Here is an 18,635-nt window from a genome sequence, read left to right as displayed (position 1 = left end):
CCTCTCAAATCTCTCCCATAACTTCCAAAAATTTAAATATGAAGAGTCTTTAATCCAGCAATTCTACTTGTATAAGTATCTGTCCTAAAAACAGACTTGCTTATGTATATATACACATACAAGGATATTTAGTGTAGCTATAACAGTGAAACATTTTAAGTAAAAATAGTGCATTTATACTCAAGTAAAATTCAGCCATTACAGTATGTATGAATTAGATCTATATACATACTGACAAGCTCTCCAAGACATGTTAACAAACAAAACAATACCCAACCAACTAATCCCCAATAAGCCTACCTGCGCCCCTCTCTCCCACCAGTCAAGACTATAGTGTGTATAGAACTGAAGGGATGCACACTGAAATCGTAAACATGGTTAACTGGAAAAAAGTAGGAATTGTGGCTGTTTACACAAAAGGAATAGGGTATTCATATGCAGTTTCTAATAATTTTGTGAAACAGTAACAAGTAATACTACATAATACCTGGGAATTGTGTAACAGTTCTGGGATAACGGTTCTGTGTAACAGGCTGGGATAGGCGCCCTAGGGTTTACCTGGTTAGAAGCAAATTTCCAAGATAAGGCCCGAATAACAAATCTGACTCAGGGCACTCTGAAAATTGCTAAGTTCACTTAGCGGCCGTGTGTGTGGGGGGGGCGGGGCGGGGTGGGGAGGGGCGGTGTTGTCGAGGGAGCAAGAGGCTGGAGGAGACCTCCAGAGACTAGTTGACCAGGTGACTGCCGAGTAATAGAAGGGAAAGGGCCCGGAAGCAACTGCGGAAGAGCTTACTAGGAGATAGGAGAGGAAAGACTTGGGCCCTTCTCACTGTTGTGTGTCCACAGGTGCGCACTCCAAGTATCTGGACGGGATGGGGGAGCAGATGGGTTTACTAAGGTCTCCAAGTTAGCCTAGATCACGTATACTCTGATTGGTTTAGTATGACGCAACTCTTGCTCAGCAGTCAAGAGGACATAATACAGTCAGCTTTTTCGGGCTGGCCGTAGCTCAGCGGTTCCTTCGACTACAAAGTGATTAAATTACTCTCTCTGAGAGTGGTTCGAGACCCGCGGGCGCTCTCCAGTCCTTTTGCCGCAGTCCCACCTTCGTTTTCCCAGTGATCCCGCTCGGAAACAGCGTTTTGAGATTCCTACCCCGCCGGGAGTGCCAACGTGACTACCTTTCCCAGTGGTTGTTTAGCCTCCCGTTCGACTAGGAACCGGGGATCCTTGGAGAAATGCCTGGTTCTATAACTGGGGCAGGAAATAACAGATGTGAACCTAGCGCATCTTGGATTCACCTAGAATTTCTCGGAAGTAAGGAAGTGCTAACCTCCCCCCCCCCACCCCCCACCCCCCAAAAAAAAACCTTTGAAAACTACCTTTGATGTTAAGTAACGTTTGCGTTTTTGTTTCAGTAGTTATCCGTTATACTTCTGTCTTTTCTAAGTCCTCAAATAACTTTTCCATAGGTGGCTGTATGATTTACTTTGTCAGCTGTATCTTGACTCCCTCATTACTTATATGTGCTGTGCTAAGTCATTTCAGTTGTGTCTGACTCTGCGACCCCATGGACTCCCCAGGCTCCTCTGTCCATGGAATTCTCCAGGCAATAATACTGGAGTGGATTGCCGTTTCCTCTTCCAGGGGATCTTCCCGACCGAGGGATGGAACCTACCTCTCCTGTGGCTCCTGCAATGCAGGCGAATTCTTTACCGCTGAGGCAACCCATTACTTATATAAAGATCAATTATTTTATCCTTTTTTTCCCCTTGCTCTCCTCCCAAATTGAGACATATTGTTTTCAGAAAACAATTTGCATACTCTTTCCCATCCTTGTTACCCCCTTTATTTTACTTGCAGATCTACAACTAATTAGTATATTTAACACTAACCATCATGATGCTTTCTGAATTTTCCTGTTAGTTCTTGGTTGGATGAAACTAATTTTCTAGTAAATTCCTCAAAAGAGGCTCCTGAGTACAGTATTCTGAGTTCTTGCATATTTAATACTGATTTTCTATAGCCTTAGTATATAAAGGACATATTGGCTGGATATAAAATCTTGGGTCTCGCTTCTTTTCTGAAGGGTGTTTAAAAACTTATTTGCTGCCTTTCTTGTGTGCTGTTGTGAAACCTGTTACCAACCTGATTTTTTTCCTTCCTAAGTAATTTGGTCATTTTGCTTGAAGCCCAGAAGATTTTTTTTTTTTTTCTTCAAATCTAATTGATTTTTCTAGGATACCTCAGTTCTATTTTTAAATTATTTGAGAAAATTCCATACTGTTTCTATAGTGGCTGCACCAACTTATATTCCCACCAACAGTGTATGAGGATTCTCTTTTTTCCACATTCTTGCCAACAGTTTTCATTTATTGTCTTTTTGATGATAGCCATTCTGACAGGTGTGAGGTGGTATTTCTTTGTGGTTTTGTTTTACATTTCCCTGATGATTAGTGATATTGAGCATTATTCTATGCAACCTGGAAGCTAGGTCAGTTTTCTTTGTTTTTTAATATTGTTGTAAAATACACAGAAAAAATTTACCATCTTAACCATTTTTAAGAGTACAATGGATGGATTTAACTCAATGGAATTAACTATGTTCATATTCTTATGCAACCATCACCACTGTCCATCTCCAGAACTTTCTTCATCTTGCAAAACTGAAACCATATCTATTAACTCTCCACCCCCACCTTGCCCCTAGCTTCTGGCAACCACAATTCTACTTCCTGTCGCTATGAATTTGACTACTTTAGGAAACTCATATAAATGAAATTGTCAGTATTTGTCTTTCTGTGACTGGCTTATTTCATTTAGTATAATGTATTGTGGCATGTGATAGGATTTCCTGGATATATACCCAGAAGTGGAATTGTTGGATTATATGGTAACTTTGGACTTCCCTGGTGCCTCAGACGGTAAAGCGTCTGCCTACAATCCCTGGGTCAGGAAGATCCCCTGGAGAAGAAAATGGCAGCCCACTCCAGTATTCTTGCATAGAAAATCCCATGGATGGAGGAACCTGGTAGGCTACATATGGGGTCACAAAGAGTTGGACACAACTGAACGACTTCACTTTCATTGTAATTTTATTTTTAGTTTCTGAGGCGTCTCCATACTGTTTTCCATGGCAGCTGTACAATTTTACATTCCTATCAATAGTGCACAAGGATTTCAGTCTCTCCATATCATTGACATTTGTTATTTTGTTTTTTTAATAGTGTTCATCTTAATGGGTATGAGATGATTCCTCTCTATTCTCCTATGTTATTTTTCTAGTAGGTCTGCATCCATATATTGTTAGTATTTTTATTTAGTTCAGTTCAGTTGCTCGGTCATGTCTGACTCTTTGCGACCCCATGGACTGCAGCACGCCAGGCCTCCCTGTCTATCACCAACTCCAGGAGTTTACTCAAACTCATGTCCATTGAGTCAGTGATGCCATCCAACCATCTCATCCTCTGTCATCCCCTTCTCCTGCCTTCAATCTTCCCCAGCATCAAGGTCTTTTCAAATGAGTCAGTTCTTCGCGTCAGGTGGCCAAAGTATTGGAGTTTCAGCTTCAACATCATTCAGGACTGATCTTTAGGATGGACTGGTTGGATCTCCTTGCAGTCCAAGGGACTCTCAAGAGTCTTCTCCAACACCACTGTTCAAAAGCATCAGTTCTTTGGCGCTCACCTTTCTTTATGGTCCAACTCTCATATCCATATGTGACTACTGGAAAAACCATAGCCTTGACTAGACGGACCTTTGTCGGCAAAGTAATGTCTCTGCTTTTTAATATGCTGTCTAGGTTGGTCATAACTTTCCTTCCAAGGAGTAAGCGTCTTTTAATTTCATGGCTGCAGTCACCATCTGCAGTGATTTTGGAGCCCCTCCCCCCAAATAAAGTCTCTCACTGTTTCCCCATCTATTTGTGATGAAGTGATGGGACCAGATGCCATGATCTTAGTTTTCTGAATGTTGAGTTTTAAGCCAACTTTTTCACTCTCCTCTTTCACTTTCATCAAGATTCTCTTTAGTTCTTTCTGCCATAAGGGTGGTGTCATCTGCATATCTGAGGTTATTGATATTTCTCCTGGCAGTCTTGATTCCAGCTTGTGCTTCATCCAGCCCAGCATTTCACATGATGTACTCTACATATAAGTTAAATAAGCAGGGTGACAATATACCGCCTTGATGTACTCCTTTTCCTATTTGGAACCAATCTGTTTTTCCATGTCCAGTTCTAACTGTTGCTTCCTGACCTGCCTACAGATTTCTCAAGAGGCGGGTCAGGTGGTCTGGTATTCCCATTTTTTTTCAGAAATTTCCATGGTTTATTGTGATCCACACAGTCAATGGCTTTGGCATAGTCAATAAAGCAGAAATAGATGTTTTTATTAGGATTATATTAATTTATCTAATAATTTGGAGACAATTGAGATCTCTATGATGTTAGGTCAAAAGAACTTACTCTAAGAACAAGGAATATTTTTTACTTGCTCAAACCCACTTTTGTGTTTTTTAGAAGTACATCAAAGTTTTCTATACATGAAATTTTGTGCATTTTTTGATAAGTTTGCTTTTAATAATTTATACTTTTTATTTATAAATAGGACCTTATATTCCATGCTGCTGCTGCTGCTGCTAAGTCGCTTCAGTCGTGTCCAACTCTGTGCGACCCCATAGACGGCAGCCCACCAGGCTCTGCCGTCCCTGGGATCCTCCAGGCAAGAACCCTGGAGTGGGTTGCCATTTCCTTCTCCAATGCATGAAAGTGAAAACTGAAAGTGAAGTCACTGAGTCGTATCCAACTCTCAGCGACTCCATGGACTGCAGCCCACTAGGCGCCTCTGTCCATGGGATTTTCCAGGCAAGAGTACTGGAGTGGGGTGCCATTGCCTTCAGTTTCTAATTTGTTATTGTTTATGTATAGGAAGGTTGTTGGTTTTTGTATGTAAATTTTATGTCCTAACACCTTGCTGAATTGTTCTATACTTTTCCAGTTTTGTATACCTCATTTGTTTTTCATTCTCTGATTGCTTTGGATAATTACTCCAATGCAGTGTTAAATAGTAGTAGAAATAAAAAGCATCCTGGCTTCTTGTTCAAGATGGCAAAGTAGAAGGATGTACACTCATCTCCTCCTGAAAAAGCACCAAAATTGCAACTAGCTGTTGAACAACCATATACAGGAGGACACTGGAACCCACCAAAAAAAAAAAAAAATACTCCATGTTCAATGACAAAGAAAAAGCTGCAGCGAGACAGTAGGAGGGGCACAATCATGATAAAATCAAATCCCATACAACCCCACCTCCAGGCTGGGCAACCCGCAAATTGAAGAACAATAATACCAAAGTGTTGTGAAGGTTCTGAGCCCCTTGTCAGGCTTTTCAGCCTGGGGATTCAACAAAAGAACTGGGAATCCCCAAGGAATCTGACCTTGAAGCCCAGCAGGATTTGATTATAGGACTTCCACAAGACTGGGGGAAATAGAGACTCCACTTTTGAGGAGCACAAACAAAATCTTGCATGCATCAATGCCCAGAGGAAAGGAGCATTGACCCCACAGGAGACTGAACCAAAACTACCTGCTAGTGCTGGAGGGTCTCCCTGTGGAGGCGTGTGTTGTCAGGGGCTCACCACAGGGATAGAAGCACTAACAGCAACAGTCCTGGAAGGTCTCCCTTGGTGAAAGTCCTCTTGGAGGTTGCCATTAACCCTATCATAGAGCTGTAGGAGGCCCCAGGATTGGGTTGCCTCAGGCCAAATAACTAACAGGGAGGGAGCACAACTCCACCCATCAGCAGATAATTGGATTAAAGCTTTACTGAGCAAGACCTAGTCCTTCCCACCCTTTCTCTCACATCAGGAAGTTTACAGAAGCCCCTTAGCCTCATCTAAGGACTTCCCTGGTGGCTCAGACAGTTAAGCAGTTAAGCCTCTGCCCAGAACATGGGAGACCCGGGTTCAATCCCTGAGTCGGGAAGATCTCCTGGAGAAGGAAATGGCAACCCACTCCAGTACTCTTGCCTGGAAAATCCCATGGGCAGCGAAGCCTGGCAGGCTACAGTCCATGGGGTCACAAAGAGTCAGACTCGACTGAGTGACTTCACTTTCACTTTCTTAGCCTCATCCACCAGAGGGCAGACAGAAGAAGCAAGTAGAACCACAATCCCACAGTTTGGTTAGAACAAAAATCACATTACAGAAAGTTAATCAGGATGAAAGAGTTATATCCCAGATGAAGGGACAATATAAAACCCCAGAAAAACAAATGAAATGGAGATAGGCAATGTTTCAGAAAAAGAATCCAGAATAATGATAATGAAGGTGATCCAGGATCTTGGAAACAGAATGGAGAAGACGCAAATATTTACCGAAGAACTAAACAGCAAACAAACAGATGAATTATACTAGAAGGAATCAATAGCAAAACAACTGAGGCAGAAAAACATAAGTGATCTGGAGGACAGAATGGTAGAAATCACTGCTACAGAATAGAATATAGAGAAAGGAATGGAAAAAAAAAAAAAACGAAGATAGCCTAAGAGACCTCTGGGGCAACATTAAGTGTATCAATATTTGCATTATATAGGAGTCCTACAATGGAGAAGGCAATGGCACCCCACTCCAGTACTCTTGCCTGGAAAATCCCATGGATGGAGGAGCCTGGTGGGCTGCAGTCCATGGGGTCGCTAAGAGTCGGACACGACTAAGCAACTTCACTTCACTTTTCACTTTCACGCACTGGAGAAGGAAATGGCAACCCACTCCAGTGTTCTTGCCTGGAGAATCCCAGGGAAGGGGGAGCCTGGTTGGCTGCCGTCTGTGGGGTCACACAGAGTCGGACACGACTGAAGCGACTTAGCAGCAGCAGTAGCAGCAGGAGCCCTAAAAAGAGAAGAGAGAGAGGCCCTGAGAAAATATCTGAAGCGATAACAGCTGAAAATTTCCCTAACATGGGCAAGGAAATAGTCAACCAAGTCCAGGAAGCAGAGTCCCAGGTAGGATAACCCGAGGTGGAACACACCAAGACGCAGAGTAATCATACTGACAAAAATGAAAGAGAAAAAATAGTAAAAGCAACTAGGGAAAAACAACAAATAACATACAAGAGAATTCCCATCAGTTATCAGCTGATTTCTTAACAGGAACTCCACAAGCCAGAAGGGAATGACACGATACATTTGAAGTGATGAAAGGAAAGAACACACAACCAAGAATACTCTACCCAGCAAGACTCTCATTCAGATTTGATGGAGAAATCAAAAGCTTTCCAGACAAGCAAAGCTTAGAGAATTCAGCACCACCAAACCAGTTTTATAACAAATGCTAAAGGCACTTCTTTATGCAGGAAACACAAGACCTATAGAAAATAAACCCAAAACAATTAAGAAAATGGTAATAGGATCATACACATTAATAACTACCTTAAAGGTAGGTGGATTAAATGCATCAACCAAAAGACATAGACTGGCTGGGTGGATGGAAAACATGTACATGTATGCACCTCCACTTAACCGCATCACTCTGCTTGAGCCCCCAAATTCTATGTTATTATTTTATATTGTTAAGTTAATCATGTTCCCATTATAGCCTGCAATTGTATTTATCTTTTATTTTTTGTCTGACTATTGATTGTGAAAGCTGATAAACATCTTTACTGTTGTGAAAAAAAAGCAAAGCAAGTGGATAGTGAAAATTACCTGTAATCTCACTCCTAGATACATATTTTTTGGCAAAATTAGGATTGTACTGTTTACACAGTTTTGTATCTTGCTTTTCTACTTGTCATTGTATCATGACTATTTAACCTACTAAATACCCTCCAAAATACATTGTCCATACCTATGAAATGTTCCAAAGATAGTACATGTTACTATTTAATTGACCATTGCCCTAATATTGTTCATTTAGCACTCTGCCAATTTTTTTTATTATATAACTAACCTTCTCTAGAGTTGCTTTTACAGAACATTAATTAGATTAAACCTTCACTTAAATTTCCTTGACTGCAACAAGACAAAGTACACAATATACTTATAAGACTATTCACTTCAAGATAAAAATCATACTTTTTTTCTTCTGATGGTTAAAGTTTTGAAGTTATTCATGTTTTTCTCTGCATCTTTATTTGGTTTATTTGATATCATACAGAGATAACATACAGACTTTTCTATCCAGATGTATCTCCCCAACCTGGAAGCTTGAACTTAACCAGCATTCTTTTGGTTCCTTAGCAGTTATCTGCTGTTGCTCAGGCTCTTATCACTTCTTGCCTGAACCATTGCAATAGCTTACAAGCACTTCTTATTTATTCTTAGGATTAACAAAATGATCTTTCTGAAACAAAATTTTTATAATCAGATTTACAAAATCATCTTTGTCTATTATATATACATATAATGGAAAAACAACAAAGTCCTACTGTATAGCATAGGGAGCTATATTCAGTATCCTATGATAAACATAATGGAAAATAATACAAAAAAGAATGCATATATAGATGTATGACTGAATCACTTCACTGTGTGACAGAAATTAACACAACACTGTAAATCAACTCTACCTCAATAAAATAAATTTTAAAAAGAATCCTTATCTTGTTCCAGGCATTTATAAGAATTCCTCCACTGTTTCCCCTTTAAGATGCATCTTTAACATAATTATGTATATGTATACATAAAATATGTTTATTATATTTTGTGATATAATACATATAATGTATATATACATATAATCAGTATAGTGATATTACTATCATTTTCTATCTTAATTATTTAAAAAATCTGGAATGTGTGTTAAGTATTATTGAAGGGCACTTAACACATATGGAAATAATTATTACCTTTTTTCTTAGATCTATTGATTTGGTGAATACTAAATGTAATTCCTAGTATTTCATTCTTATATATCTGGGATAAATTCTATTGGGTCATACTTCTTTCTTTCTTTAAGAGAGTATAATTATAGCATCTTGTAGCATCTGATTTGCTAATATTTTGTTGAAGTTTTTACATCTATGCTATGAGAAAAATGACCTGTAGTTTGCCTTTCTTATATCATTGTCTGTGGTGTTAGGGTAATACTGGCCTTATAAAATGTTCTTTCTGCTTCTGTTTTCTGGAAGACATTGTACAGAATTGGTATCATTTCCTTTTTAAATGTTTGGTAGAATTGGAAACCATTGAGACTGGTGCTTTCTATTTTGGAAGATTATTAGTTATTGATTCAGTTTTTTAATAGATATATATTTAACTCCTTGTGTGAGTTTTGGCAGATTGTATTTTTCAAAAGATTAGACTATTTCATCTGGGTTTTCGAATTTGTGTGTATAACACTGTTCTTTTGTTGTTGTTCAGTCACTCAGGCATGTCTGACTCTTTTCGACCTCATGGACTGCAGCATGCCAGGCTTCCCTGTCCTTCACCATCTCCTGGAGTTTGCTCAAACTCATGTCCATTGTGATGCCATCCAACCATCTGATTCTCTGTTGCCACTTTCTCCTCTTGCCTTCAATCTTTCCCAGCATCAGGGTCTTTTCCAGTGAGTCAGCTCTTTGCATCAGGTGACCAAAGTACTGGAGCTTCAGCTTCAGCATCAGTCCTTCCAATGAATATTCAGGATTGATTTCCTTTAGGATTGACTGGTTTGATCTCCTTGTGATCCAAGGGACTCTTAAGAGTCTTTTCCAGCACCACAATTCAAAAGCATCAATTCTTCGGCACTCAGCCTTCTTCATGGTGCAACTCTCACATCCATACATGACTACTGGAAAAACCATAGCTTTGACTATATGGACCTTTGTCAGCAAAGTGATGTCTCAGCTTTTTATTATGCTATCTAAGTTTGTCATAGCTTTTCTTCCAAGAAGCAAGCATCTTTTTAATTTCATGGCTGCAGTCACCATCCAAAGTGATTTTGGAGCCCAAGAAAATAAAGTCTCTCACTGTTATCATTGTTTCCCCATCTATTTGCCATGAAGTGATGGGATCAGATGCTATGATCTTCGTTTTTTGAATGTTGAGTTTTAAGCCAGTTTTTTCACTCTCCTCTTTCACCTTCATCAAGAGGCTCTTTAGTTCCTCTTTGTTTTTTGCCATAAGGGTGGTGTCATCTGCATATCTGAGGTTATTGATATTTCTCCTGGCAATCTTGATTCCAGCTTGAGCTTCATCTAGCCCAGCATTTCACATGATGTAGTCTGCATATAAGTTAAATAAGCAGGGTGACAATATACAGCATTGACAGCATTGTTCTTACCATTCTTTTATTATTCTTTTAATGTCTGAGGGATCAATAATTATAATGCTTCTTTCAGTGGACTTTGTGATTTGTAACTTCTGTCTTTTTTTTCTTGGTTAGCTTGGCAAGAGGTTTATCAATTTATATTTTCAAACAACCAGATTTTAGTTTCATTGAATTTGCCTATTGTTTTCCTGTTTCCAATTTCATTGACTTCTACTCAAATTTTAAGTATATCTCCTCTAATTGTATTTAAAGATTTCTTCTGCTTACTTTGGATTTAATTTGCTTTTTTTCTATTTCATAAGATGGAAGCTTAATTACTGATTCTAGATTTTCTTTAGGAGAAGGCGTTGGCACCCCACTCCAGTACTCTTGCCTGGAAAATTCCATGGATGGAGGAGCCTGGTAGGCTGCAGTCCATGGGGTTGCCAAGAGTCGGACACAGCTGAGCGACTTCACTTTCACTTTTCACTTTCATGCATTGGGGAAGGAAACGGCAACCCACTCCAGTGTTCTTGCCTGGAGAATCCCAGGGACGGGGGAGCCTGGTGGGCTGCCATCTATGGGGCTGCACAGAGTTGGACACGACTGAAGCAACTTAGCAGCAGCAGCAGCAGCAGATCTTTCTTTAATAGTATATGTTTCATTGCTATAAATTTGCCTCTATGTACTGCTTTTGCTATATCCCATAACATTTTTTGTGTGTGTGTGGCTATGCCACAGGTGTGGAATTTTAATTCCCTGACCAGGGATTGAACCTGGGCTCCTAGCAGTGAAAGCATGGAGTCCTAACTACTGGACTGCCAGGGAATTCCCTGTATCCCACAAATTTTGATGTATGATACTTAAATTTTCATTTAGTTCAAGTTATTTTAAAATTTCTTTGGTGACTCCTTCTTTGACCCATTATGTTAGTGAGAGGTATGTTTTTTGTTTTGTTTTGTTTTTTGCTGTGCTGGGTCTTTGTTGCTGTATGGCTTTTTCTCTAGTTGTGGCGAGTGGGGACTACTCTCTAATTACATTGCACAGGCTTCTCATTATAGCGGCTTCTCTTTTTTCAGAGCATGGGCTCTAGGGTGCAGGGGCTTCAGTAGTTACTGCAGCTTGTAGGCTCAGTAGTTGTGTCTCCTGGGCCCTAGAGCACATGCTCAATAGTTGTGGCAAATGGGCTTGGTTGCTCCATAGCACATGGTATCCTCCCGGACAAGGGATTGAAACTGTATCTCCTACATTGGCAGGAGGATTCTTTACCACTGAGCTACCAGAGAAGCCCCTGCCTCATGTATTTTAACGCTTGTGGTTAGGGACATGTGCATTCAGAATTGTTATGTCTTCCTAGAGAATTGGTCCCTTTTAAAATTATGTAATGTCCACCTTTAAAAAAAATTAATTTATTTATTTTAATTGGAGGCTAATTACTTTACAATATTTTAGTGGATTTTGCCATACATTGACATGAATCACCCATGAGTATACTTGTGTCTCCCATCCTGAACCCCCCTCCCACCTTAATGTCTACCTTTGTCACTGATCATTTTCTTTGCTCTGAAATCTGCTTTATCTGAAATTAAAATGACTATTCCAGCTTTCTTTTTAAAATTTTTATTTTATTTTAATTGGAGGATAATTACTTTACAATATTGTGATGGTTTCTGCCATATATCAATATGATAAGCCATATATATATATATATATATCCTCTCCCTCTTGAACCTCCCTCCCACCTCCCTCCCCATCCTACCCTTCTAGGTTGTCCCAGAGCACAGTTCTGGGTTCTCTGCTTTCTGGCTTTCTTCTGATTAGTGTTAGTATGGCATATCTTTCTCCATCTATTTATTTTTAACCTATATATGTCTTTATATCTAAAGTGGGTTTCTTATAGACAAGATATAGTTTGGTCTTATTTTTTTTATCTACTCTATATCATCTGTTAATTGGTATATTTAGATCATTCACATTAAAGTGATGATTGATATAGCTGGATTAATATTTACCTTATTTGTGTCTGTATTTGTTGCCCTTGTTTTTTGTTCACCTTTTTGTTTTTCACTTTTTTTCTGCCTATTCTGCTTTTAATTGAGCATTTTATGTAATTTCAGTTCCTGACCTCTCTTAGTATATTGACTATTCTTCTAAAATTTATTAGTCGTTACATTTAAGATTAGTCTTACATTCGTTTTCAAATAACACTATATCACTTTATGGGTAATTATGTACCTTAAATCAAAGTCTTCCCCATTTCTTCTTGTCCCTTTCTAACATTGCTATCATCACTTATCCATCAGCTATAACCATCTGGTATATTGTTTCTGTTTTATTTTGAACAAATTGCAACCTGCACTCAATTAAGTATAAGAAAAAAAATATTTTATATTGTTATTGCTTAGTCGTGTCCGACTCTTTGCAACCCCATGAACTGCAGCACTTCAGGCTTCTCTGTCCATCACTATCTCCCTGAGTTTGCTCAAGCTCATTTCCATTGAGTCAGTGATGCCATCCAACCATCTGATTCTCTGTCACCCCCTTCTCCTCTTGCCTTCAATTTTTCCAGCATCAGGTTCTTTTCCAGTAAGTCAGCTCTTTACATCAGATGGCCAAAGCGTTGGAGCTTTGGCTTCAGCATCAGTCCTTCCAGTGAACATTGAGGGTTGATTTCCTTTAAGATAGACTTGTTTGATCTCCTCACTGTCCATGGAACGCTTAAGAGTCTTCTCTAGCACCACAGTTCAAAAGCATCAATTCTTCGCATTTAACCTTCTTTATGGTCTAACTCTCACATCCATTCATGACTACTGGAAAAAATATAGCTTTGACTATATGGACTTTTGTCAGTAAAGTGATGTCTCTGCTTTGGATGTGAGAGTTGGACTGTGAAGAAGGCTGAGCGCTGAAGAATTGATGCTTTTGAACTGTGGTATTGGAGAAGACTCTTGAGAGTCCCTTGGACTGCAAGGAGATCAGCTCTGGGATTTCTTTGGAAGGAATGATGCTAAAGCTGAAACTCCAGTACTTTGGCTATCTCATGCGAAGAGTTGACTCATTGGAAAAGACTCTGATGCTGGGAGGGATTGGTGGCAGGAGAAGGGGACAGAGGATATGATGGCTGGATGGCATTACTGACTCGATGGACGTGAGTCTGAGTGAACTCCAGGAGTTGGTGATGGACAAGGAGGCCTGGCGTGCTGCGATTCATGGGGTCGCAAAGAGTCAGACATGACTGAGCGACTGAACTGACTGATGTCTGTCATAGCTTTTCTTCCAAGGAGCAAGCATCTTTTAATTTCATGGCTGCAGTCACCGTCCAAAGTGATTTTGGAGCCCAAGAAGAAGGAATCTGACACTTTCCACATTTTTCCCGTCTATTTGCCATGAAGTGATGGGACCAGATGCCATGATCTTAGTTTTTTGAATGTTGAGTTTTAAGCCAGCTTTTTTTTTTTTTTTAATTTTTTATTTATTTATTTTTTTTTAAATTTTAAAATCTTAAATTCTTACATGCGTTCCCAAACATGAACCCCCCTCCCACCTCCCTCCCCCCAACATCTCTCTGGGTCATCCCCATGCACCTGCCCCAAGCAAGCTGCACCCTACGTCAGACTAAGCCAGCTTTTTCACTCTCTTCTTTCACATTCATCAAGAGGCTCTTTAGTTCCTCTTCACTTTCTGCTGTTAAAGTGGTATCATCTGAATATCTGAGGTTGATATTTCTCCTGGCAATCTGGATTCCGGCTTGTGATTCATCCAACCCAGCATTTCACATGATGTATTCGGCATATAAGTTAAATAAACAGGGTGAAAATATACAGCCTTGATATACTCCTTTCCCAATTTCAAACTAGTCCATTGTTCTATGTTCAGCTCTCACTGTTGCTTCTTGTCCTGTATACAGGTTTCTCAGGAGGCAGATAAGGTGGTCTGGTGTTCCTATCTCTTTAAGAATACTCCACAGTTTGTTGTGATCCACATAATCAAAGGCTTTAGCATAGTCAACGAAGTAGAAGTAGATGTTTTTCTGGAATTTCCTTGCTTTTACTATGATCCAGCGTATGTTGGAAATTTGATCTCTGGTTCCTCTTGTACAGCTTGTAAATCTGGAATTTTCAGTTCACATACTGCTGAAGCCTAGCTTGAAGGATTTTGAACATAATCTTGCTGGCATGTGAAATGAGTGCAGTTGTACAGTAATTTGAACATTCTTTGGCTTTACCTTTTTGGGGGATTGAAATGAAAACTGACCTTTTCCAGTCCTGTGGCCATTTCTGAGTTTTCCAAATTTGCTGGCATAATGAATGCAGCACTTTAACAGCAACATCTTTTAAGATTTGAAATAACTCAGCTGGAATTCTATCACCTCCACTAGCTTTGCTCATAGTGATGCTTCCTAAGGCCCACTTGACTTCACACTCCAGGATGTCTGGCTCTAGATGAGCAACCACATCATCCTGGTTAACTCGGTCATTAAGAACTTTTTTGTACAGTTCTTTTGTCTGTTCTTGCTACCCCTTCTTAATCTTCTTCTGCTTCTGCTGGTCCTTGCCATTTCTATACTTTATTATGCCTATATTTGTGTGAAAATTTCCCTTGGTATCTCCAGTTTTATTAAAGAGATCTCTAGTCTTTTCCATTCTATTTTTTCCCTCTATTTCTTTGCATTGGTCATTTAAGGTTTTCTTATCTCTCTTTGCTATTCTCTGGAACTCTGCATTCAGTTGGGAATATCTTTCCCTATCTCCTTTGCCTTTAGCTTCTCTTCCTTTCTCAGCTATTTGTAAGGCCTCATCAGACAACCACTTTGTCTTCTTGCATTTCTTTTTCTTGGGGATGGTTTTGGTCACCACCTCCTATACAACATTACATACCTCCATCCATAGTTCTCCAGGCACTCTGTCTACCAGATCTAGTCCCTTGTATCTATTCATCACCTCCACTGTATAATCATAAGATATTTGATTTAGGTTATATATGAATGGCCTAGTGGTTTTCCCTACTTTCTTCTATTTGAGCCTGAATTTTTCAATAAGGATCTGAAGAACTGAGCCACAGCCAGCTCCAGGTCTTGTTTTTGCTGACTGTATAGAGCTTCTTTATCTTCAGCTGCAAAGAATATAATCAGTCTGATTTTGGTACTGACCATCTGGTGATATCCATATGTAGAGTCATCTTTTGTGTTGTTGGAAGAGAGTGTTTGCTGTGACCAGTGTGTTCTCTTGGCAAAACTCCCTTAGGCTATGCTCTGCTTCATTTTGTACTCCAAGGCTAAACTTGCCTGTTATTACAGGTATCTCTTGACTTCCTACTTTTGCATTCCAGTCCCCTCTCATGAAAAGGACATCTTTTTTGGTGTTAATTTTAGGAGGTCTTGTAGATCTTCATAGAATCGTTCAACTTCAGCTTCTTCAGCATTAGAGGTTGGGGCATTGACTTGGATTACTGTGATGTTGAATGGTTTGCCTTGGAAATGAACTGAGATCATTCTGTCATTTTTGAGACTGTAACCAAGGACTGCATTTTGGATTCTTTTGTTAACTATGAGGACTACCCCATTCCTTCTAAGGGATTCTCACCCATGGTAGTAGATATAATGGTCATCTGAATTAAATTCTCCCGTTCCTGTTCATTTTAGTTCACTGATTCCTAAAATATCGATGTTCACTCTTGCCATCTCCTGTTTGACTGCATCAAATTTACCTTCATTCATGGACCTAACATTGCAGGTTCCTATGCAATATTGTTCTTCACAGCATTAGACTTTACTTTCACCACCAGATCTAACCACAACTGGGCATCGTTTCTACTTTGGCTCAGCCTCTTCATTCTTTCTGTAGCTATTTCTTTGCTCTGCTCTGGTAGAATATTGGGCACCTACCAGCCTGGTGGGTTCATCTTTCAGTGTCATATCTTTTTGCCTTTTCATACTGTTCATGGGGTTCTCAAGGCAAGAATACTGAAGTGGTTTGTGATTCCCTTCTCCAGTAGACCACATTTTGTCAGGCCTTAAAAAGCAGGGACGTACCCTTCAGCCACTCGACATAGCTGAATGACATGCCTGGTGCCCTGGCTGTCCCACTGGTGGTCCTTGTTGAGCATTTAAACTTCCCTGGCTACTGGGTGTTGGTCAATGTGTGGCTACATTATTCCTTATCAAATGCTGTTCCTTTCATTAGATAGATCTATATTATTTTTCTTCTCTCTGAAGTACTTTTTAAATATTTCCTGCAAGGCAGATCTACAGGTGATAAATTCCTTCAGTGACTGCTTTGTGAGAAAGTCTTTATTTCTCCTTCACTTTTGAACAGTAACTTTACTGGATACAGAATTCTAGGTTGATGGGGTTTTTTCTTTCAAGACCTAAAATATTCCATTCTGCTCTATTCTTGTTTGCATGATTTGATGGCTAATTTTATAATTCAACTTGCCTGTATAACAATCTCTAAATATGTGGTCAAATACTTTTCTGGATATTTCTGTGAGGGTATATTTTGGATGATATTGATATTTAAGTCAATGACTTTGTGTAAAGCAGACTGTCTTCCACAATGTGTCTGAACCTCATCAATCCTTTGAAAAGACTGATCTTCCCTTAGGAAGAGTAAATTCTGCCAGGAGATGGTTTTCAGACCTGAACCAAACTGAAGCATCATCTCTTCTGTTGTCTGCAGCCTGACAGCTCACTCTGAAGATTTTGGACTTGTCAATCTCTGTAATAGAATGAGCCAACTTCTTAAAATAAATACTTTTCTATTTTATACTTATTCCATTGATTCTATTTCTCTGTAATTGTCCCCAAATTCTTAGATATTCTCTTCATCCCCCCCCACCCCAAAAACACACTGTTTTCTTTTCTTTGTTTTTCAGTTTGGGAGTTTCTATCTTGAAATATCTTCAAGCTCAGTGATTCTTTCCTTAGCTGTGCCCAGTTTACTGATGAGCATTCATCATTTCTCTTGTAGTGTTGCCAATTTCTAGCATTTACTTTTTTTGTAAATTAGAACATTTATTTCCCTTTTAAAATCCATATTTGAAAAATAAACACTTCTTAGAATTTCTTTCCCTCCAAATACAATTTCAAGGTTGTTTATATTCCAGACTCAAGCAAGAGCTGAAACACAATTCCAGCATAACATTATATAATGATCATTAGGATTCTGTTTGGCTTTGGAAATACCAAGCCTGAAAACAGACTCCGGTCATCTTGCTCTCATCCTTATGTACCTGATAATTTTTCTTCAAGTGGCAGAGTGAATTGTCAGACTTACTTCATGAAATCTTGAAAGTTCAATCTATCACCTGAAATAACTGCCATATTGATAATAGAGGAGTTGAAGTATCAAATTATGTTATTAATATATACTTAAAGGTTATTGTAGGTCTAAGACATTTTACATGGATAACTTGGGAAAAACCTATCCATGAGGAAAGAGGAAAAGAAGTGATACTGGGTCTCATTTTAGGTTTCTGTTAAAGATGGTGTATATGTGCTTTCTTTCATAGCATCTTCAAATTCATGAAACATTCTAATTTTAGTTGATAGTATTCCAACAGTTTCAATAGCCACTTTGTGGCAAGCAAAATTTTCTGGGAGAATTGGAGAGAAATTTTGTTTTGTTTGGATTTTTCTTTAGAAAAAGTTATATGCAATTGATTTGAGTTTCATCTCTTGTATTTCCTTTTGATTCTTTGAGTTTCTATATCTCTGCTTACATTACCATCTGTTTTTGTATGTTTTCCACTAGAGCCCTTAAAATAATTATTTTAAACAACATAAATAACATTATTTTAACAATTTAAACAAAATAAATAACATAATTATTTTAGAGTCTTTATTATTCTAACATCTCTGTTATATCTGATTCTGATTCTTGTTCTGTCTCTTCAGTCTGTGTCTTTATCCCTTTAAATATAGCTTGTAAGTTTTTTTGTTGAAAGCTGAACAGGATGTACCAGTTAAAAGAAAATGAGGTAAATAGATTTGTTTGTGTGAAGTTTTCTTCATCTGGCTGGGGGTTAGTCTTTTTTTACCCATAGCTGTAGGTGTGAGAGGTTAAAATTTCCTCTAGTGTTCTTGTTTTTGTCTTCCTCGTTGTCTTTAGTTCTATGTAGAGACTTGTTAAGTAAGATCTGATATATGTTTTTTTCAGTTGCAATCTTTTGTTTTACAGGATCCCTAAAGATGTGGTGGTAAGGTGTATGGGAAGGAGGGAAGTGTTCTTTAATTCTAAGATTACATCTGAGTCTTTTAAAAAATTATTTATTTATTTGACTGTGCTGGGTCACATGGGATCTTTGATTTTTGTTGTGTGTGATATTAATGCATGTATATATTACAAAATGCTTATCACAGTTAAGTTATTTAACACATTTTCATATTACATAATTACCAGTTTGTTGTT

The sequence above is a fragment of the Capra hircus genome, chromosome 7 (genome assembly GCF_001704415.2).
Source record: "Capra hircus breed San Clemente chromosome 7, ASM170441v1, whole genome shotgun sequence".
Taxonomy (NCBI): domain Eukaryota; kingdom Metazoa; phylum Chordata; class Mammalia; order Artiodactyla; family Bovidae; genus Capra; species Capra hircus.
This window is presented reverse-complemented; position numbering follows the sequence as displayed.